The sequence below is a fragment of the Zalophus californianus genome, chromosome 12, assembly GCF_009762305.2.
Source record: "Zalophus californianus isolate mZalCal1 chromosome 12, mZalCal1.pri.v2, whole genome shotgun sequence".
NCBI classification, from domain to species: domain Eukaryota; kingdom Metazoa; phylum Chordata; class Mammalia; order Carnivora; family Otariidae; genus Zalophus; species Zalophus californianus.
The window spans coordinates 27,087,919-27,112,115 of NC_045606.1; the positions used below are offsets into that span (position 1 = coordinate 27,087,919).

The 24,197-nt window shown below is 38.7% G+C and overlaps 1 protein-coding gene across 1 annotated transcript in view; it reads right to left on the reverse strand.

The window, feature by feature from the left end:
- SEMA3E (semaphorin 3E) overlaps nucleotides 1–24,197 on the reverse strand; it is a 242,219-nt gene that overhangs the window by 116,359 nt on the left and 101,663 nt on the right.

Below are 24,197 nucleotides of genomic sequence, written 5' to 3' on the forward strand. Positions count from 1 at the left end.
GTAAAAATAACACCAGATTTTGGTATCCCTCATTTTATTTCTCTAAAATTATTTATTTCATTTGAGAGAGAGAGCACAAGCAGGGTGAGGGGAAGAGAAAAAAGCAGGCTCCCTGCTGAGCAAGGAGCCCAGTGGGGTTCCATCCCAGGACACTGTGATAATGACCTGAGCCGAAGGCAGATACGTAACCAACTGAGCCACCAGGCACCCTCTCTAAAATAATTTTAGAGGTAGGGTTTTCCAAGCTTATGTACTTGATAATAATTAGGCCCATTTACTTCTCTTCTCTTCTCTTCAAGAACATACATTGGGGCGCCTGGGTGGCTCAGTCAGTTAAGCTTCTGACTCTTGATTTCAGCTCAGGTCATGATCTCAGGGTCATGGCAACAAGCCCCACGCAGGGCTTCACACTCAGTGGGGAGTCTGCTTCTCTCCCTCCCTCCTCCCCTCCCTTGCATGCTCTAAAGTACATAAATACATCTTAAAAAAAAAGGAAATACATTTTATGGTTCAAAACCAGAAAGAACATAAAGGCTTATAATAATAAACTCCCTCTTCTCTGGACTTCCTCCCCCTCTATAGTTCTCACTTCTTTGCCCTCAATGGCTTAACTGTGTCTAGTTTCTTGGATATTCTTCCAGAGTTTCTTATGCATATACAAAAAATAAGGTACACAGAGCTCTAATACCTTCCCAACTTTGCGCACAGAAAGAACCATAATATAAACCCTGTTGTTTATTTTGCTTTTGTTCACTTAATACATCCCAGAAATCCTTCTGATCAAAACTTACAGAGGGTATAGTTGCATGATATTCTATTTTAGGAATCACCTATTGGCATGCATTTAAATTCTTTCAAATTTTCCCTATTAAAAACAGTACTATAATGTGTATACATAAACATATGTTGATTTGCATATGTGAAAAAATATTTTTAAGATACATTTTTAGAAGTTGAATTACTGGGCTAAAAATCCCCAAGAATTTGTAATTTTTTTTACAGATATTGCCAATTTGCCTCAGTGGGGATTTTATCAGTTTAAGATTCTACTACTGTAAGAGTGACTGTTTCCTCACAGCCTTGACAATAGTATACTATTAAGGTTTAGGATTTTTTGCTGGTCCGATTGGGGAAATACAAAATAAATTTCCATTTCTCTTATTATGGGTGAAGTAAGGAATCTTTTCACATAGAGTACTCTGTCTTTATTTTTGCCATTTTTCTCTTTACATTGATAGCCTATTTTTGCACAGGATTATAGTTCCTTTGTCAACATCTGAACTTTTCAAACTGTTAAAATTCTATGGGATTGGAAGTTATGGTTGAGAGATGGAAGCTAAACCCTTAAATACAGAAATGTGTGCTTCAACCATGTTAGAAGTATATTTTTAATGGCTTATGTTTTTGCGTTAGTAAATAGAGCTAATTCTTGATTGTCTGGGGTAATTAGCCAGCCTGGCGATTAACAGTTTACACACACAATGTTAAGAAGCAGAAGTGGCCAGAGAACATGCTCAGTCTCCCACAGGCTGAATTGGGCTTTCAACAAACTCCCATGCACAAATGTTCGGCTGGGGAATTATGTGGGAAGAGGCAATGAGTAGCTCTGCCTACAGTGGAAGTGACTTAGTTGCCATGGTGACAATGGTTTTACAACCAGAGGCCTTGGTGAGATGCTTCCTTTCCTGGGACACTGCTATTTATCCAAACTTTTCCATCCTCTCATCCATCCTCCCTGCTTTCAGGGCCATGTTTTCCATCTGGCCTCTTTAGACCCCAACCCCCTTAGACTTCCTCTAGACTTTTGCTACAGTTCCATTTTTGAAGCTCCCAACTGAATCCATTTTTACTCACTTGGTTTAAACAATTATTTTCTGTCATCTGATTTCCCCAATATACTGCCCTTCCTCCCACAGATTAACTAGGAGTTCTATTAAGGGCCACGATATAATATAATATTTTCTTAGTCATTAAATCACTAGAATGAAATCTAGGAAATGTGCTTAATATATAATTTACCAAGACCACTGCTGTGGACTCAAGTTTTATTTATGGCCGGGCTTTTATTGAACACTAGCCAATGAGAAAGCTTCTTTCATATGAAGGGAAAAATGATTCACCCAAAACTGACCTTTAAGCCACCTCTGAATTTGACTCTGCAGGGATTTCTGTACACTTGCTATGAGAAATCCAGAATTCCAAGCAACAAATATTTTAGAAAATATGTGAAATATTCAGTCAAAGCAGAAGTTAGAGAAGCCAAGAATACATGTGAAATACTATCATGTTTTCTGTACTATTAGTCATTGAAAACATATGTCGGGGGTGGGGGACATGTTTCTACAGGTCCTACAAAATGCTCTCGGTAGTCTAACAGTGTGCTACAGGCCTGGTAACTGTGTGAACATTTTTCCTTCAAAACATTTTCATATGGTCTATGAAACTGTGGTAACAAGGCTTTGATTTCATTTATTCATGTGTTATTTTTTAATGTTAGACATGTCTAAGTGGACTTGTTCACACTCCTATTTTAAAAGCTGTTTTTTCTGGATGATGACATTTCACAATGGCTTGGCTCCTGTTTAATATTTAAAGCTTAAAGAATAATAAAATACAATTCTATTAAAAATTTACATCATATTCTGTCAGAATTAGGTTTAAGATAAACAAATGATAGTATTTGGTAATTCATACCTTCTAACACATGTTTAAACAACCTTGACTTCTGATACTATACCCCCACCAAAAACATGCATTCTGTAAGATGCTTTCTGATTTTTCAAGTTGGCTAATATGTACACAAGTGTACAGTAATTAGCTATTAAATTATAAATATATTTCAATATTAACACAGAAATGTTTTATGCTATAAAACTAATGTATCCTCAACAATCTGTATGTTTACCTGAATTTAAGGCATGCTAAGAAGTTAAAAGGGTCTATTTTTTCATTTTGTATTTGATTTTAGTGTTAGAGTAATATAACTTGCTAATACATAGTATTTTTTTCTTCGTTTTTCAGTTTTACTGGGACAAACATTACTTTAAGATATACAACATAATGATTTGATTTACATATAATATATACTATGAAATGATAACCACAGTAAGTTAATATCTATCATCACTTCACATAATTACAATTTTTTTCTTATGGTAAGAACTTTTACGATCTGCTCTCTTAGCAGTTTTCAAATATACAATACAGTATGGTTAACTGCAGTCACCAAGCTGTACATTACACCCCTATGACTTATTTATTTTATAACTGGAAATCTGTGCCTTTTGAACACCTTCATTCATCTCCCTCACCTCTACATTTTTACATTTTTTAAAAATTTTGTATCTTCCTCTAACAATTTTATTGATCTTTGGTCTTTCACATAAAATATTTTATTTAGTAAATAACCATTACATAACAAAAACAAGCAAATTAACTAAAATCTGCATTATATTTTTACTTTATCACATACTGGTTCAAATATTTGATAAAGTTCTTCAGAGTAATGTGACTCTCAGTTTATTCCCAAAATCCCCTACTTGTTCAGCCAAGTGTCTACTTGCTATCTTCTCCTAAAGTCTAACAAACAGACTTCTCCAACGTAGCAAATGAAGAATAAACCCTTGATTCCCACGTATAAAGAAATTCCTATTTCAGTCTTCCACTCTCAGGAAATGGCACTTTTAATCTTGTGAAATATTTTGTTTCACAAGAGATTCTTCTTGTGATTCTTCTTGCTCTGAATGCCACACTATTTATCCTCAACATCTCCACGACAACTTCTAGGCTGGACCAGTGAAAGAACCTCCTACTTTCCTGCTTCTACCCTCCCCGATGCCCCCTCCTACTGTTTACCCTCCAGTGACCGTGACTCATTCCAAATAGTGAGTCATGATGTTCCCTCCTCTGCATAAAACTCTACAACTGTTTCCCAATACCCTTAGATTAAAATCTTAGTTCAAAGTCTACCACGATCTGACCTGTCAGTCATCCGCCTCACCCTGGATGTTGCTCCACTTTCTCCCCTGCTCAGGGAGCCGCAGGGCACAGGCTTGAGACCTTTGCCCTGACTCTTGCCTCTGCCTGATGTGTGCCTCCTTCTGACCTCCCACAGAGCTGGCTCCTCCCTCTGTGAAGTCTTCCCAGTCTAAGAACTGAAAGTTCCCACCTAGGCACTGGCTGTTGCATCTTTCATTGGGTCAATGTTACTTGGTTTTGTTTTTTCTTTTTCTTTTTTCCTTATTTATGTATCTTCTTCCTCCTCTGACAAGAAACCAATTCCATCAGAGTGACTTTTTCCATCTTGGTCACTGTGATATCCCCAGAACCCAGACCAGTGCTAGCTGTTTGTTTAGTAGGCCCTGGATAAAGATGTGTGAAATGAAAAGAATTTCTCTGAATTTCAACTCTTCATGTATGAGATGGTGATAACAATAACTAAGTAGTAGGGTTGCTGTAAGAATCAAATGATTCATAATGGATGGCCAATACGTATGGATTTTTCTCCTTTCTTTGATGTTGATAAATTATTGGGCATTGAATGAAAATTTCCCCTGTAAAAATAGGCCTTTCTTAATTATATTCTGCCAAGTGGACACAGTTACTCTCTAGGCTTATTATACAGACTTAAAGTGAAATAGGAAATTTTGCAAGTACATGATTACTATGATCAGGGTAAAACAGCTAGTCTGTATTTTAAGTTAAAACCTTGCTTTGCTACCAACAGTAGGCTGGAGTAATTTTCTGTTCCTTCTTTCAGTCCACATGTACCTCAGCTGGCAAGAAAAAATTTATCTTTTAAATCTGCTTTATCATTTATTCATTTATAAGCTCAAGCTAAAATATACAAAAGTATCTCTACCTTTGAAATTTAAAGTACCAGAAGAGCAGGCACAAATTCTTCCAACATTTTTGCTATTACTATTAAACCTTGAATTTTTATGAGTTTTCCAGTATTTAATTTGGTAGGTTTTTGTTTTGTTTGTTTGTTTAAAAACAGAGTTGTCAATTCCTAGACAGGTGCATGGTTTGACTTGGTGTTAAAACATCACAGCTAAACAGCCTCTGCATTCTCACTTCCTGACCTCTAATAAAGATCTCCAGTCTCATCTTTATAAAAATAAAGCCTCCTCTCAAGCCATATAATTTAATCCTAAAAAACATCCTTTCTAAAATAATGACTTCCAAACATCCCATCTGACCATCTAACACAACAAACATTTGTGCCTTTAAAAAATCTGTGCTTTTCAGTCTCACATATTACCAGAAAGTAATGACTACTCTGTTACTTGGATACTTTTTCTATTAACATCACATTTCCTCATGGTTTCAATTCTTACAGAATAATAACTGAATTTCAAATCCAGGCAGAATAAAGGGCAATTGTGTAATCTTTTGACATCCCATTAATTAAATGGGAATTGAATCTACTCATTCACATTATAAGACAAAGAAAATCACACCAATAATACTGTTGGTAGATGTGTATCTGGATACAGAGATGAGGCTCTGTGTTATTTGCCATCATCTGATAGCTTTGGAAATGCTAGACAACCACTAAAAGCTCATTCGCGCTGAAATTACATGCCTCAATTACTGTAGCTGCTGCCATGTGAACCGGACGCCTCTTGGTAGGTAATCGGCCCCCCGGGGAGATGGGTTCTCTTCAGATGTGGCTGAGGAACGCCAAGAGGGGAGACAAACCAAAGCTATGTGTACAATTCACTGATGACTTTCTTTCACAAAAAGCTGCCTTAGTGACTAAGCTGCTAACAAATTCTTCTTCTGTTTTCCTTTTCCGGCAATCCTTAATAGGCATGGATTCACTTCCTGTTAGAAACCCCTGTTGTTTATAACCTGTCACAGGGCAAACAGTACCTTAAAAGACCACCTGTGTTTTCTTTGAAAACGATGAAGGGGAGAGAACTTGCATTCACAGAAAGGCTCTTGTGTGGTAGGTCCTGCGTGAAATATCCAATTTACATAATTCCATTTGCCCTTCATATCACTCCAACAATGGATGCATAATGCTCCTCATTTTACAGATCAGGAAAGAGAGGCTCACGGGAAACTTAAAAACTTCCTTGGGTCACAACTCAGTTCAAGGTTGATATCTCTGGAACTAATGTTATTTTGCTTATTTTGTTATTTGACCATAAGAAAAGAGTTTGTATAATTACATACTTGCTTCATAAACAGATTAGTCATAGGTTTTCAGTATGGTAAATCTCTTAGGAATGTGTTACAGGTGTTTTCCATATTTCATGCATTTATCAAATAAAATTTACCCCTGATAAATGGCCACAGACACCTTGGGAGCAGGCATTTTTTTTCAACCTGTGCCTCAGCCTTTTCTCATCATTTGCCTCATGCATCCTAAAGGCTACCTCACAGCAGTTGTGTTTCTGTTGTGCAATCCGATCAAAACAATCAGAAAAAACACGGGTTGTAGAGGACCAGACAAGACAGAGATTAGAAATAAATGAAATAAATGGAAAAAAACCTATAACCTACTGACTTCAAATAAAAGGAGATAATGTTCTTAAAAATAAAAATTAAATAATAAGCACAGACATCTGCGGTCTGTTCCCAACTTTGCTACTGAACAGACCATCTACAGGAGATCTAATTTCCCCATTTGTAGGATGAGAGGAATAGATGAAATCATCACTGAAGTTCCTTCTAGCTCCACAAACCACATCACATCATGAACTATATCCTCTCCAGTGAGGGAAAATATTGAGTAGAATTGTCCAAAGGATGCTGTCTAGAATTTTTTAATCTGTTAGTTTTACAAACTGTGAGAACTGCAGCATTAATTTTAGCTACATGGGAGGATAAGAATTAGTGCTGAAGATACAATTTTCTATCAGGTGAACTCTAATGTCAAAAAAAGTCTATCACTGGGCGCCTGGGTGGCTCAGTTGGTTAAGCGACTGCCTTCGGCTCAGGTCATGGTCCTGGAGTCCCGGGATCGAGTCCCGCATCGGGCTCCCTGCTCAGCGGGGAGTCTGCTTCTCCCTCTGACCCTCCCCCCCTTTCATGCTCTATCTCATTCTCTCTCTCAAATAAATAAAATCTTTTTTAAAAAAAAGTCTATCACTATCAGTTTAAAAAACAACAAATGTATTGTTATTGATTAGTTTTCCTGTAATTTTTGATAGGCTTTACATATAAAGAGGAAGATATAAATCAAATATCCTCTAACTTCATCCTGGTATCACATACTATGAAAATGAAAAAAAGTCAATTAGGTCATGCTACAATTAGAACTAGAGATCTGATAACACATTTGTAAATTACAGGGCAATCCCCTAAGCCAAAACCTTACTACTCAGGAAACAACCTGGCAAAAGTGAATACTCTTTCACACATGCTGAGAACAAGAGAACGGATGATAAATAAGAAAAAGTCTGGAAAACTTGGAAGACATTTTTATAGGACAAGTCAAAATGTCTTTTGTAGAACTCACTAGAGAAACTTCAAAAATGGACAATTTATCAGTAGAGCAAGTTGAAAGATTAAAACCAAAGTTCTGTCATGACATTCTAGATCAGGTCCCTGTTCTATAGTTTATGATAGGACTAACAATCAGCTCCCTTGACAAACAGTTGAATTTCTGAAAGTATCTTTCCTGCCAGCTGGAGGCAAGGGTAAATACAGCTGAAAAGAGTAACAGACAGCTGCCCTATCCCCAGCCCCCGACTTCATCAGAGCGGATGCCTGTACCCAGGTAACTGGTCATCCATCATCAAGTCAAATATGATTTTACATGTGCTTGGATCCTTCTGGCAAGGTCACTGCCCCTATCTGGGAAAAAAAATTCTGTATGAAATTGGGAACAGGAGGTCAATTTTCTTTTCCTGCCATGACCAAGAAGAGATAGCTTCTGCCACTGGAAAGGAGCAAATGCATTAACCTCCCTGACCAGCCGACACTCTTCACAGGGATGATGAAATATTTTAGAATGCTCATGGTTGGTGATTGCTAGGATTTATCACCTTCAGAGCTGTGTGTGTAAGAGTGTGTGTGTGTGTGTGTGTGTGTGTATGAGAGAGAGAGAGAGAGAGAGAGAGAGAGAGAGATTGAGAATGAGAGGACACTTAAAGAAATGTTAATGAACAGGGGGATGGCAAGCAGGAGGTGTAAAAGCTTTCACTTCAACATTTCCACTCTGAAACAGGGGAAAGAAAAAAAGAAAAATGGAAATTAAAACTGATGCAAATAATATCAAGAAACGATCATTTTGGCTGTGGTACACATTGCTAAAATTAATGCAGATTAACAGACATGAGACTGAGGTATTTAAAGCCAACAAGTACCAGCCTGCTTTTGGAGAACTTATTGATACCAGCCCTGACAGCCTCCTGATTTCCTACTTAAGGAATAAAAACATGTATTACTATACCTGAATTAGTAAATACTTTCAAAATTGCTCAAATGTTTATGGGGAGAACATTCAAGAATATTAAAAAAAAATGAATGAAATGACTGGTAACATTAGTTTCTCTGGCAAGAGCAAGATTACTAACAGAGGTTGTAATTCTTATAAAGTCAATTGCTTTATTTAAAATTCTATAGTCATCCCACTCATGTCTTCAATATTCATTGATAAAGCATAGTATATGTCACATCTTATAAGGTAGTTTGTGATAATAAATTACCTAGACTGAAGTTTTAGAAGGCAATTATTTAGCACACTTCCCTTAGTAAATAAAGGTTTTTATAGTATATTAGCAATGAATTACCATGGTCAAAATAATTATTTCTAACATAATATAGACTACCCTACTTCTATGACCAATATGACACCATATTTGGGGGGGGGAAAAAGACACTATATTTGGAATCAAAAAGACAAAAATTACCATTACTTTTTTTTTGATCAGGTAATGGTGAGTCCTCTGAATTTACTATGAACAGAAGCCTAATGCCTTCCGGAGGGACTAACCTAATAAGCAAGACTGCTTATGTGGTATAATTTGAAGAGGGGTAATGTAGACGGGGCTCTGAGTCCAATTATTTAATCCCCTCCTGGTTTCTCCGGTTATTAAGGTTTTACAACTTTGATATTTCTGGCTTTCAAAAGATCCTATTAAAATTTTGGGACCTCTGGGAGGGATTATACCTTAAACCTTTATCAGCTAATAACTGAGCTTTGTCTGAATACTTGAACTGGGTCTCGTGTAAATATAACATTTGATGAGCCTAGAGGAAGGGTGTTTCTCAAGTGGAAATAAAGGATAGTATTAGGTTAGGGGTATGTGGGAGCTTTGGGGGGGGGTGCAGAGGTTAACACCAATACAACGTTCATCATGTTGCCCTAACGGGCCAGGTTTTTAGGTCACAGCACACAGCTTTGCTATGGTGCCAAAATTCAGAGCCACTGAATTGTTCACTTTTGGCCTAGTTTTCTGGAGGCAATCACACACACTCCATGACATGAGGGTATGTCCAAACGGTGTCACAAAAGTCTATGTAATTTGGCCAAGAAGTTACTTTGGCACTCATCAACCTGACAGAAAAGCATTATTTTTATGGTAAATTCAGGGCTCAGTCAGGGAGATTTTCTTCATGCTGATTTTGAACCTGTTTTTTCCTAGAATTTTGGTTGCATGTAGAAATCCCCAGGAAGCTTGGAAAAAAGGAAAAAAAAAGAAAGGCTGATGCCTGGGTCCCTTGCCGAGAGAGTTGGGTAAATATTTTGTCTGCCGTTGGCATTTTAAATTTCCCCAGGAAATTTAAATAGGACACCAAAACTGAGAACCTCTGTTGCAGAATGATTGTGCTGAAGCTCAGTTATTAGCCAAGATCAGAAAATGATATGCAAACAATCAGAGGTGTGCAAGCTTATGGGTCAGTTACAAAGAGTTGCCAGAATACCGAACTTACCAAAATGTTCCAGTCATCATCCAATCTTGAGTCAACAACAGCAGGAAAATAAAACTGATCACTGTCTGACATTACAGATGACCAAGAAGGGGTGAGGAAAAAAGCTTCCTTGAATATTTTATCAACATATTCATAATGGAAGCAAATGTGGATGCTCCAGGTGCTTATGTATATAGTCCATGATGTATCACTAAATTGACATTTAGTGGGATGTCCTTCATCGGCCCCGTAAGATGCCTCTTACGTGATGCATCTATTTTGTACAATGTTCAAGAAGCTAATTATATTTAGGATATCACATATTCTGTGTGATGGCCAACCTTGAATATGTGACTTGTAATAAAGTTTATTTTTAAAAGATGGTGCTTTATCATTCAGATTTCTGACAATTAAAAAGGTAATAAACTCAAAAATAAATGTGTTGAGTTCTGTAAGTGTGATCTGGAGCAGCTTTCAACTCTCCAGATATCTTAATAAATTCTAAGTGTCTCCTGTCATCTGGAAGGTTTTCAAGGAACTGAGGTAAAAAATCTAGCTGGTCTAAAAGAAATCAGGCCACGTCTAACTCATGCACTTCAAAAATGTGAACATTGTACACAGTGCTTATCAGTATTAGAGGCGAATCCTTTCTTTGCGTCCGGTTTGAACGTGTTTATTAAATAGTGAGAAACAAAGCGGACATTTTAGGAAACCAAGAAACAGACTTGTCAAAGGGTTCTAATGTCGAGTATAAAACAACATTCATGATTATTCCAGGTGATTGCAGTCCTCTGCTCAGTACATGAACATTTTCAAAAGGTCTGAGCAGATCTAGTCCCTACCTACCAGCAGCTGGAATGCTCCTAAGGGGTAAGAATTTGGCCCAATGAGATCTCCATGCGTCCAATGACGTTAGCGTCAAGGGGAAGGTCCCTCTCTCTTCTCTAATAGCAACATTAAAACAGCAAGAGACCATGACATGTTCTAGGCGTTGCAGTATACGAAAAGTATTTTCTGAGAAAAGAGCATACACTGTCAGTGTTACCTCAGTACAAGAGATAAAAAAAAAAAAAATCACAATTTGCTGATCTCATTTGTTTATGCCCAGAAAATGGGAAAAAAAGAAAACTATAATTGACTGGAAGGTGAACAGTACAAACTATTTAGGCCCCTAAAGATAAATATGTCCAGAAATCTCCTAGGACTGACATTTTCATCTATTTGATTCCCATGGTTAACAGAAGTGGTCATCCAACTGGCTGATTTATTCTGCTTTCCTAAGTCTATCCTGTTACTACTCCCTTAAAATTGTGCTGGGAGAAAGCAAACACACTTCCCAGAAAGAAAAAGGAAAAAAAAAAAAAAAAAGGAAGAGTCTTTGCACAGGGTTATATATAATTAGCAGGTATCTCAGGCTAGCAACCCCCAAGAAGCTGTAGGTAGGTACACTATGAAATTACTTAAGGCTGAAACTTTTGATCTGTTTTCATTTATAGGGACTCCCAAACCACAGAACTCTTGAAATACAAGCTATGGATTAGTTGCATTCATTTCACTGTGTCCACAGACATTGGATCAAACAAGGCAGAGGGATGGGCACTGCATTCCAAAAAGGCACTATACATTATTCGGATACTCTGTGACTTCTAAAAGAAGGAAATGGGGAAAAATTAATTATATTTTAGAGACAGTTGTATTTATATTAACTTGAGCTTAACAAGTAGAAACAAAATAGATGCCAGATTTCCTTATAACGGCATATCAACTCTTCTGCAATTATAAAACTGAGTCTTATTAAAAGTAGTATCTGAAATTAGTAATTTATCATCTGAGGTCTGAATATACAAGAGAATGTGCTGAAAAGGAACTGGAGCCATAACAAAGCCAATTATGCTAAATTCAGTAAATAAGTATGGTGTAAATATTCTAACATGAGCTACTTCTGTATTTTCAATATGACAACATGACATAAATTATACCTGCTTTTTAATTTTGGTGCAATACAGAAATGACGGTATGATATGCTAATACTACAATACAATTTTAAAAACTTTAATATATAAAAACAAAAAAGCTCTGAAAATCAAAGCATCACCACTAATGCAAAGCTGTTTTCTCAGTGTCTTACTAAAGCTAGAAGAGAGGCTAAACGTATTCATATTCTTCAAAATGAATTTGTATTTTTAAAATATCAAAGAAGGGCATCAATTATAAAAGTCTCTATTTATCTATTTGTTTTAATGAACTGCCATTCATATTTGGGAGTTCTGGTTCTTTGTTTTGGAGTCGTTAAGCCCCATGCTCACTCATTTCCAATTAGTTAGATGTGTCCTCCCTGGTAATAGGTGGTTACTACATCACAGCTTTCTAGTTTTCAGACTCAATTAAAAAAGTGATAGTGAGTCTTGGCTCAAAATCAAGGCTGTGACCCCTGCACCCATCACATCTCCTTTAATCTCCAACAGTTCTGTTCCCTGACAAATTCCCTGGACAGCATAATTACCCCTTCCCATAACACTTCCAAATGCTCTGTGCAAAGTTCCCAGAGGAATCAGCCATAAACATTTTAAATTTGAAGCAAGAAGTACACATTTTTCTAAAAACAAATCAATGCAATGATTGTCCAATGTTGGCTGCCCCAACAAATTTTAAAATCTTACACATTTAAATATGTCATTCATAGTTAAGGTGCACTTGCCACAAAATTAAATGTCTATGAGACCGTATTTAGGTTATGTTTTACCATGAAAGGCTGGGTGTCCTTTAAAAAATGCACCTATACATACACTTTCCTATTACAAGAGAAGCAATTTAGCTGGGTGACTTCAGCATGCACATTGAGGAAAACAAAATTTACACTGTGTTTTTAGAACTTACAAAATTAGGTTTTCAAATGTCATTAACCAATTATATATGTCTCCAATAAATGCCATGCTATTTTGATCAAGCTGTCAAAATCTCAACGTTTTTGGTATAAATGTAACAATGGTTCAAATTCAGGATCTAATGGTTCAAATTCAGGATCTTCAAGTAGATCTCTATAATTTTTTTCCTAAAGACTCTGTTTTCTAAAAATGAAGGAAAAAGAAAACTTTATTTTTTGTCCAACGTAACTGCATACCAAACTTGACTTCAAGTATAAATAAATTTTGTAAATTTTACTGACTGATGGCATATCACGACTAACACACAATCTAGGTTTTTTTCCCCTCTTTAATTGGAAACTACTCAGCTGCAGGAGGAGAAAAACATTCCCATTCTTAATCCAAGGAGGAAGAAAGACCAATGAAGTTAGATTTACATGTTATTAACTAGACATTTAATAACAGTTTCTGATTAAATAGAAATATGCTGCTTACATGTGTATTTGTCAAGCTTTTTTTAAAGAACTGGGAGAATTAGTAAGAGGAACAGGGAATAACCACATAATGATTAGTATCGGATTTACTTAGATGTTTCACTTAACAGGCACACAACTTTTTTCCTATAGATGCATATATGTGGTAAGCAAAAAAAATGAAGAAAAATTATTTTTCCCATGCATGACTTTTTCTTCCCCCTTGAAACAGCAACCACTGTCCCCAGCAGAGGCCTAATTGAAATGTGCTTTGTCCTTGCCAGGGCAAATAAGAGATTAAATTTAAACAAAGCAGGGGCCTTGGTCAGATGGGAGATGGAGAAACAATCAGTCTCCCCCAAGGCTCCCCCAACCCAGAGCCTCCAACCCCCAACCATCATCTTCCCTCATTTCTTTCGACTTCTAGCAACTCCAGGCAGGGGGCAGAGGCCTCTCAGGCAACCTCCTGTCCTGCCGGGGTTTTACTTTGTGGAGCACTTTTTAAGCTCAATAAAGGACTTTTCTTAGGAAAAAAAGAAATGTCCTCAATTCCAAGTAAATATGGTAATAAAGTTCTTGGGGCCTTGGGCCTGAATTGTTCTTTTATATTAAAGGTGATCTGAATGATGAGTACAAATTATCAAGAAGACTAGCAGAAAATGACACAGATTTCCTTAGCCTATTCCCCTCTTGTCAAGGAAGGACTGGTTGGAAGAGGGGAGAGTCTGAGATATTCCTTTTTTTTTTTTTAAGATTATTTATTTATTTATTTATTTGAGAGAGAGAGAGAATGGGAGATAGAGAGCACGAGAGGGAAGAGGGTCAGAGGGAGAAGCAGACTCCCTGCTGAGCAGGGAGCCCGATGTGAGACTCGATCCCGGGACTCCAGGATCATGACCTGAGCCGAAGGCAGTCGCTTAACCAACTGAGCCACCCAGGCGCCCCTGAGATATTACTAATGTGCATCATCTTTCCGTCACAAAATACTCCTGGAAAAGTCCAAGATGTGACTGTACTGTGACTGTTTATCCATCTCCTTAATCCTTAGAGTTTACTACAGAAATAATGATTACCAGGGATCTTCATGTTTGATTGCTCACCTAGAAATGGCAAGACTTCCAGACTATTTAAAAAAATGGATTTGATATATTTTTTCCCAAATACTGAATCTCTATATAAAACAACTAGTTGTCAGTGACTCCCTTAGGTCATTACATTGATATTTTCATATAACATATCACAATCAACCATAAAGTTATTTTCCTCCCTGTAAACTTAGTTTTACTCATTAACTGAATAAGCATTTTTATGCGCAATACTAACGTCCAGGTATACTAATGTATAAAAGAGTTGTAGCTTCACAGTTTCCCTCCTTTAAATGACACATATTTTCTATTTTAAAGAGAAAATGTTTTTCTTTCCAAACAGGCATTTAGTCATTTTTAAACACTATTTGACAGAGATACAAACAACAAAACAAAAACATGTAAAGATATTTGGGCCTACTGATTTTACCTGGAAAAGAATTCTTAGGAAGTCATAATTAAGGAAAAATATAATTCCATTACAAATAAAGATAATTCAAATTTGAAATCTTTCAGAATGTAAACCATACTTAGAAGAGGTCAACATGAAAATGATTTTCTATTGGGCTGCCGGGTGGCTCAGTCAGTTAAGCATCTGCCTTCAGTTCAGATCATGCTCCCAGGGTCCTGGGATCGAGTCCCGCATTGGGCTCCTTGCTCAGTAGGAACCCGCTTGTGCTCTCTCTCTCTCTCTCTGACAAACAAATAAAATCTCTTAAAAAAAAAGGGAAGAAAAGAAAATGATTTTCTATTGTCTATTGATTGTGACACTGCTGAGTGTTATGTTCAGTTACCTAAACTGAAGAGAGTAAGACAATATTATGTAAACTCAACAATTATAAATAACTGTATATAAATACTTAGGACAGACCACTTTTATTGTCACCATGAAAGCCAATATATTCTGATATTTTCACAGCACCTAATTTTAAATATTTAACATGAGTGGACACAAAATGGTATGTTTCAGTAGCTAGGTTTCTTCACTTGCTACATTGTTTTTCACTGTATCGGACATGTTTTAGAGAGAGTTTGGTTCTTACCAGTGCCTTCCAGTGAAACTACAATAATAAATTATAGCAGGGAAAGTAAAAGATGAACAACCCAAGGCATCCCATGTGCATGTTCTGAGTATATATAGCGTAGAGTACACATATAAGGGGAATTTGTTACAATGAGAATACTGTATCCATTTCATTGACTGTTTTGCTTCCTGGAATACAATCTTAAACTCAATGTACCCTTGTCACTACCACAGTGAAAGAACCACCACACAGCTCTAGAGTTCCTATAGCAGATCTACCCTACTCCTTTCAGGGTCTACAAGCACAGGCATTGGAGTTGCACATCTGCCTTGACAAGGAAAGACTTCAGCCATGGCCTTGATTTGATGCTCCACATCATGTGTTTTTGCAGCTGCCTTATGTTAGAGCATGAAAGACTGCTCAGTGGCCTTTACACATTCTATTCTGTCAATAACAAGTTGTCTTTGCAGAGGCAGAGGAGGAGGAAACCATGATGCTTCCAGACTCTGTTCTAAATACATCAGCAACTTCACGAGCTCTATTTCCCCATAAGCTTAGGGTAAATATTCTTATTTCAGAATTTAATTGCATTCATAATCCAAGAAATGCTGCTTTTGCTATACGCCCTCCAACTTATGTATGATAGGGAAAAATTTAAAAAATCTTAATCGTTTAGTAAAGAATTTTTTTTTAAGATTTTATTTATTAGACAGAGACAGACACAGCGAGAGAGGGAACACAAGCAGGGGGAGTGGAAGAGGGAGAAGCAGGCTTCCCGCTGGTCAGGGAGCCCAATGCGGGACTCGATCCCAGGACCCTGGGACCATGACCTGAGCCGAAGGCAGACGCTTAACAACTGAGCCACCCAGGCACTCCTCATTTAGTAAAGAATTTGTAATGTACTGTGTACTAGCTGCCTCATTATCACCCACCCTCTTCTAAGGAGAGAGAATATTTTTCTTGACTAAGCTATTCCATTATGAGGAATGGAGTGGATTAGGGGGGAAGGACAGCAGAAGCCTACAGCAGCAAAACTATCATCAACAGAAGAGAGGAAAAAGGAAAGCAGGGGACGAGAGAAAGAGAAGATATAAGCAAAAATACCATTAGGGATCAAAATTCAGATGCTAGCGAGATATGCCATGTACCTGTCGTGCAATGGAAAGTGAGATTTTCTAGCTTTTAACCACTATTGAGATCTGAAATGAGCCAACTGGAAAAGAAGGGACAAAGGTAAGTTTTTAGGGGAACCAGAAGTAAATAAGGATGTGCTTATACAAGTGCAGTAAATGAGGACCATGAAGAATGGTTTGGGGACTGTGGGTGAGAAATGTAATTAGCAGGGTTAACTCCATTAGGAGCTCAGAAATCCCAAAGCTACTGTTTGCCTTAGAGGCACATAAACGTGTGAGGGGTTGTAGAGAGTGGACAGAAAGAATCTACAGAAGGAATAGAAATTTGAGGTAATGCACATGATCTCCTTGGTTTTCCTCATGAAAGGAGAAAAAATTGACATCTTTTGAGTGGGGTATGGATTTGTAGTTGGTACATAAGGATTAGAGTCTCAGTCTGAGAGGTATTTATGGGAACAGGCCACAGAATGGAAAAGATACATGGAGAAAATTGGAGAACATTATATGGATTCAGCTGAAGTTGGAGAACATGAATGAACAACTATGGGTTTTGCCAAATATGTTCACTAGTCCAGAAATAAGAGACAGCAGATCAGTGAACACTTGTAAATCACAGGTAAAGAAAGGAAAAGATACAAGGAAATCTACAATGATAGTAATACCACTGGTTGAAACTGGAGACTGGGAAAAAGAAGATATATAACTAGAAAAGAGGCTCATAGACTGGAAAAACTCTCTAAAAGTCAACTTTGGTTTCAGTCTCAGTTCAAGTGTAAGCTCATCTTATTAGTTATTTCATCTTAGGCAAATCACTTCACTTATGTATGTTTCTTTTATCCATACAATGAAGGTAATAGCACTTACTGGATAAAATTATTGTTTAAGGATAAAATTAAATGATTTATGTAGAACAGCAAAATAGCAGAAAATTATAGTCATTAATAAAAAGATAGGATAGAAGTGCACCCGATGTCAGCGAATGCCAGTGGTCATGTTTCCTGTTCTTCCTTCCCCTTTCTTCCCTGAGATCCTCTGGGTCCAGACTAGAGCACAGCCCTCTGCTCATGGAAGCTCCCATGTGGCCTTCTATTACTCCACAGTCTTAATATGTGGCCACTGTTCTACAGGGGTCTAATTCCCTGCTTTCCAGTCCAATGAAACCCCTCACTGCAATTGCTTCTCATAAATTTCTATCCTATCTTGGTCTTCAGACTTATCAACTCAAACGTATTGTTCTCCCTAGACCCAGAGTAAACTTTCTAGAATCTGACTTGTCTAATGTTCCGCAATGTAAATTGACATTTTTTAAGCATGGCCTGGCCCTGGCCCTATTACCCTGATTTCATTCTCTACCAGGCTCCCAGAGTCTCCCCTAGTAGTGGATATAGTAAATTATGTAGCATTCCCAGAAGGCACCATGTTTTTTTCAGGTCTGTGCCTTTTCTGGAGACCTCATCATCTTGTCTCTTAGGTTAAGTGGTTCAAAACTCATACCAAACCCTAACATCACCCTCTCTCCTTGGACTAAGTAACCCCTACTATGAGTGCCACAGCTCTGGAATAGATCTCTTATAGCACTTATCACACTGAGCTTTGATTCATTAATTTTCTTACCTTTAGACCCCACCAAACTAGAAGAGTCTCGGGCACTTTGTCTTACTGACTTCAGTATGGGTAGAACTGAGCATAAACAGTAGTAACAATATCTACTACCCATGTGCCACATAATCTGCACATCTGCCCCTTACAGATCTGTCTTCAGGGCCATTTTATGGAAGAGAAAACCAAGACACAGAAAGGATAAGTAACTTGCCCAAGGTCATAAACTTTCCAGGTTCAGAGCTAGGACATGAGACAGGTTGCTTCATCTGTCCAATCCTCCTACGCACCGCAATTGCCTTTCAATTGCCACACTTGCTACATAGTAGGTGCTCAATAAATGTGAAAAATGGGGGTGCCTGGGTGGCTCAGTCGGTTAAGTGGCTGCCTTCGGCTCAGGTCATGATCCCGGGGTCCTGGGACCGAGCCCCGCATCGGGCTCCCAGCTCAGCGGAGAGCCTGCTTTTCCTTCTCCCTCTGCCTGCAGCTCTGCCTACTTGTGCTATCTCTCGGTCAAATAAATAAATAAAATCTTTAAAAAAATAAATATGTGAAAAATAAATGGATATATAAGCTACAGTCGAAGAAGGCTGACAGTGAAATCAACCCTGACATTCATTTGTCATTGGCACTGCCAAGATGTTACCTATGTTCAGGCAATTTTCTGATCTGTCCTTGTAGAATAAGACCCAAACTATTTCGATCCAGAGAGCTTGTATTCATTTAAATATTTATTGAGAGCCATTCACGTCTTTGCTTCCAAGTTATGCCTAGGAGAGTACAACTAGCACATTACACTCATTAGGAGATGGGGGAATCTCAGGAACGGGCTGGCCAGACAGCTGCTCTCGTCTCAGTTACTCAGCTCCTTCACCCACAAAAGGACCTTGAAGAGAAGGATTTGGTGATGGAATCAATGTGAGCTTTCTCCCTTATCCTTTTTTTAAATGTTTTATTTATTTATTTTTATTTTTATTTTTTAAAGATTTTTATTTATTCATTTGCGGGAGAGACAGAGAGAGAAGAAGCAGGGGGAAAGGCAGAGGGAGAGGGAGAAGCAGACTCCCCGCTTAACAAGGAGCCCGATGCGGGACTCGATCCCAGGACCCTGGGATCATGACCTGAGCCGAAGGCAGACGCTTAACCATCTGAGCCACCCAGGCGCCCCTTATCCTTTTTTTTTTAAATCAACACTTCTCACATCTACTACCACAACTGCTCTACCAGTGGGGAACAAGACTAAATGAGGACATGGGCTCCATGGAAGGGAGGCTGGGGAGGATCAATGAGAACAAGCTCAAGACCAGCTCTGGTGCTGTAAGGGGGTAAAAACCTCTTAAGGAACAAAATCCACCCCTCTCATCAGTACTGGAAGGCAAACCTCAATTTCATTTAAGAAAAATATGCAAATACAGCATTTCCAATTCAAATACTGCTTTGGGGCTAGACAGGAGAGAAGTTACTGCCAAGTCCACTTGAAGACGTAGCCACTCGGAGACAATTTGTAGCCAAACTTAGCCTTGCTGATTACGGCAAATTGGCAAGCTCAGATTCTTTGTAACTGGCCTGTTACAAACACCCGCCCTAGAGAATAAGGTGGAGAGCTGCCAGGTCTTGCTGGCTGGCTCCCAACAGCAACCTGCCTTGGTCTGTTTGGGGCTCTTTGAGCTTGGGGCATTCGGGTGTAGGGTAAGATGTCAGCCACATGGCTAACTCCCTCCTCTGCAGTCGGCCTGTAAATAGAATGTTTTCATTGCAGTTAATAGGGGCTTTGGTCCCTGTTCTGGGAGGCACCTGGACTTTTTAAGATTTTTTAAAGATCCTGTATATAGATGCACAAAATGCCAATGGAAATTTTATAAGGACGTATGTAGCTGTTCCTGCCAAGGAACATTTTCTTTTCAAATCACAGTCCCTCCTGTAGTGTCTTAGAGACCAGTCTCCGCCAGGATGCAGGTTCAGACTTTCTAAGGACAGAAAAAACACTTTTATCAAGACAAACAGGCAACATTTTAGGTTTACCTGGAAAGGGCAAATTTAGGCACCATTCCATTCCAATCCTGCACGATTTATAACACTGATTATATAAAAATTTCTTATTCAATGGCAAAGCCATTGCATTACTTTTCACTAGCTAGGGAAAAGATGGTGTTAGAAGTAAAACCATTCTTTCTAAATTTTGCTTTAAGGTGTATGTTTTCCTTAAGAAAATAAAACATTTTTAAAGATGAGGACAGACACATGGCACTGTATTAGTCTAGCTGTTATAACGAAATACCATGGATGGGGTGGCTGACATAACAGAAACTTCCTTCTCACATTTCCGGAGGCTGCGAAGTACAAGATCAAAGTGTTGGCCAACTGAGTTCCCAAGGATAGTTCCCTTTCTGGCTTGCAGACCTACCTTTTTGATTTGTCCTTATGTGGTAGAGAACAAGCAAAGGAGCTCTTGGGTATCTCTCCTAAGGACACTAATCCTATGAAGGCCTTACCCTTATGACCTCATTTAACCTTAATTCCTCCCTTAGTCCATACACAATCACATCAGGGGTTAGGGTTTCAACATATGAATTTTGGGGGCGGGGTGGACAGAATTCAGTCTACAGCAGCTATCTTAACAAAACATTAAGCCACATGTTATCTAATGTTATGTCACTCAGAGAAAAGAATTAGTCAGACATGTTCTATGAAACTATTATACAACTATTTATACTTGAGCATTATAAAGATGTGCTACACAGAAATGTCATCCAGATGCATCAGACAGATACATCATGGTGAATTCTTGAGAAATTATAAATCAGCTTTCTCCTAAATGCTACCTTAAGCAATAATTTTATCCAAAGATACTTTTGAGAGCTTCATCTAGATCCCCTCAGATAATCCCCCCCCCTTTTTTTGTTTCTTTTTGTGTATTCCTCTAAGTTGGTGGGTTTTTATTTCTAACATCCTGTATTCATGGCTGTTTTCAGATCACTCTCCTCAGCTACTGGAGCTGTTCTGCCAACACCACAGAAAGCCAGAAGTGCCTGGCAATTTCTTTCTTCTGCCAGCCATTGACCAACATGTAACAGATGCAGTGGTACAAAAACTCCTATCCCTTGCTTCAGTCAGGGTACCTCTATGGGTTACTTTACAACCTAAAGTTTCCTTTTGAGAGCAAGCTGAAGTGATCCTTGTCTTTCCCCTAATTTTTGTCCTAAGCCTGCCCCTCACGCCCATGACGTTTACTAGTCTCCTATGGGAGCACTTCTTAAGCAAATCATTTGCACACCAATACACATCTTAAGATCTTCTGCGGAATTTAAGAAACAAGGTAGAGGATCATAGGAGAAGAGAGGAAAAAAATGAAACAAGATGAAACCAGAGAGGGATACAAACCATAAGAGACTCTTAATCTCAGGAAACAAACTGAGGGTTGCTGGAGCAAAGGGGGGCGGGGGCGGGGGGATGTGGTGGCTGGGTGATGGACATCGGGGAGCGTATGTATTGTGGGGTGTGATGAATCACAGACCTGTACCCCTGAAACAAATAATACATTATATGTTTAAAAAAAAAAAAAAGATCTTCTGGGGAATGCGGTGTAAGATAGCACTTGAGATAACATCTATGACATTATCAGGAGATACACTGGGTATAAACAGGTATGTTAAGTGTTATTTTCTTTTAATATGACCTCCTTCTACTGGGCTTTCGGTTACTAATTCAAATTTATTTATTTATTTAAAGATTTTATTTATTTATTTGAGAGAGAGAATGAGAGATAGAGAGCACGAGAGGGAAGAGGGTCAGAGGGAGAAGCAGACTCCCTGCTGAGCAGGGACCCCGATGTGGGACTCGATCCCGGGACTCCAGGATCATGACCCCAGTGGAAGGCAGTCGCTTAACCCACTGAGCCACCCAGGCGCCCACTAATTCAAATTTAATCCCGCATTCTTTGGTTCACTGTCTCCTCTAGGCCTTCCTTCCCTTCACACTTTGCTCTACTTGCCTGAGACATTTAGCTTAGCCTCATTTCCCACTTTTCCCTAACACTTCTGTTACCCTTAATGAACCACAAAGAACAAGTTTCAGGACTGATGGAAATACCATGAGGAAGGCAGGGAAGCCTACGACTGTAGTGTTTGGGCAACTACTTACAGTGGTTTGAACAGCACAGGGGGAGGGCCAACCCAGCACAGAGAGGGGATGGGTCCAAGGCAACAGACGAGAGGATGGCGGACAGCAGGGGCGAAAGAGCTAGTGGAATGCACCAGAGTCAATGAGGCGCAACGGAACCCGTTCAGGGCCGCTCACACTACGCACTTGGTCAGCGGCGGTTCTGCCTCTTCTTTATTATTACTGGTAGTAAGGACTAAGAGGTCTAACAGCCATCTACCTAACCTCAAACTTGCAATGAGGGAGGAAGAGAAAAGTTTCTGCTCGTGATTTTCACAAAGAGTGGTCCTAAGAGAAAAATAGCTTTTGGTTAAGCTAAGGAGAGAGATTATTCAGGAAAGAGGTTAGAGACTGGAGGTGGGAGAGAATCAGAGGGAGGTGTTTTTAATAATATCACAAAATCGCTACCAATAGACAAGTTTGCCGCAAAGCGTTTCAACCTCACCCATCCATGGAAGTTCCTCACCCAACCTCACCCATCCACGGAAGTTCCTTACCCAACCTCACCCATCCACGGAAGTTCCTCACCCAACCTCACCCATCCACAGAAGTTCTGTTCAAGAAAATAATCAGACGTTGCTGCCCTGTTGAATTGCCTGCTAACTTTCCTGTCATTATCTTCTTTCTCTCCCAGTGGAATCACCCCTGGTAGCCATTCTGCCATGCTGACTCTGTCCGTCCTTGGTTTTCCTGATACTTTCTGGTGTGTTCTTCTCATACTCTGCACAATCACTCTGTCTCCTTGGTAGATTTTTCTTCCTCAGCTTTCCCAGAAAGAAGGATATTATTAAGGCCTTTCCCAGTGTACATATTGTCCTTTGGTGTTCCTACATTATATCTATGATTTCAGATGCATTTTATCAAATTTTAAGGAGTATTCATGTGTTTTTCTTTTTTAAGACTAAATACACCATTATGAGGGCAAACCATGTCTTGCCTTTGCAATTCCATTGCCTGAGACCTAGGTGATAACTAATAACTGAATTTTGAATGAGTAAGTAACATACAATAAAAAAGAATTCATACACCATTCTTGGGGAAAACGCTTTAAAATCTCATTTAAAAATTCCATAAAAGAGGAACCTCCTATTTGCCTAATCATGAGTGAACTATGAAACCACTTTGTTTTCCATAATAACTAAAATAATGTTACCTAAGACTTCAGAAACTGTAACACAGCTTGAGCAAAACTTAAATTTATTTATACTTAGCCAAGTTTGCCTTATAGAACTTGCAAGGAGAGCTCTCCCTTCCCCTTAATGGAGAAGTCATCTCCATAGAGAAATTTACAAAATTCTGAATGCATCAGTATTCCATGGATCTACCTGAAGTACACTACAGGACATGAGGTTCTCAAATCTTCCCCAGCAGAATAAAATAAAAGGGCCAAAACTATCTCTAGGAAACCTGGACTTCATGTTCTGAAAGCAGAGCAATTTCTTGGAGCTCTTGGAGTACTTAGTCAAAAGAAAAAGAAATTCCAAGTTGTTTCATTACGCACTGAGCTAGCAGTTCCGGGAATGTTGAGAACACAATCTGTGCAGGAGCCGAGCCTCATTCCTGGAAGCAGGTGGTGTGTTTTAGCAATTTATTCCATCTCTGTACATAGCACAGAACTCTGGGTTCTTGGACTAATAAAATATTGTTACCTTTTTTTTTTTTTTTTAAAGCTTATCTTTGAACAAAGTTAAATATAACAGGGATATACTTTCTTTCTTCCTGGTCTTTTTAATCATCAGATTTAATATTCTCTGGGGGTTTTTTTCTGCTTAGTTTTCTATATGCATATCACAAATCCCACACCCAGCCCTGCAGCAGTTGTCTAAATCCCTGCTCAGTACTTCCAGATGCATCCAGCAGTCTGTCAGCATCACCACCCTAGAGAACACTCTCAGAGCCTCTGCCCAGCAGCAGAGTGGACTGGAGACACTGTCGGTGCAGACGCTCAGTATAAGATGATCCATCACTCTTGGGTCGCCCACGTGGCTCA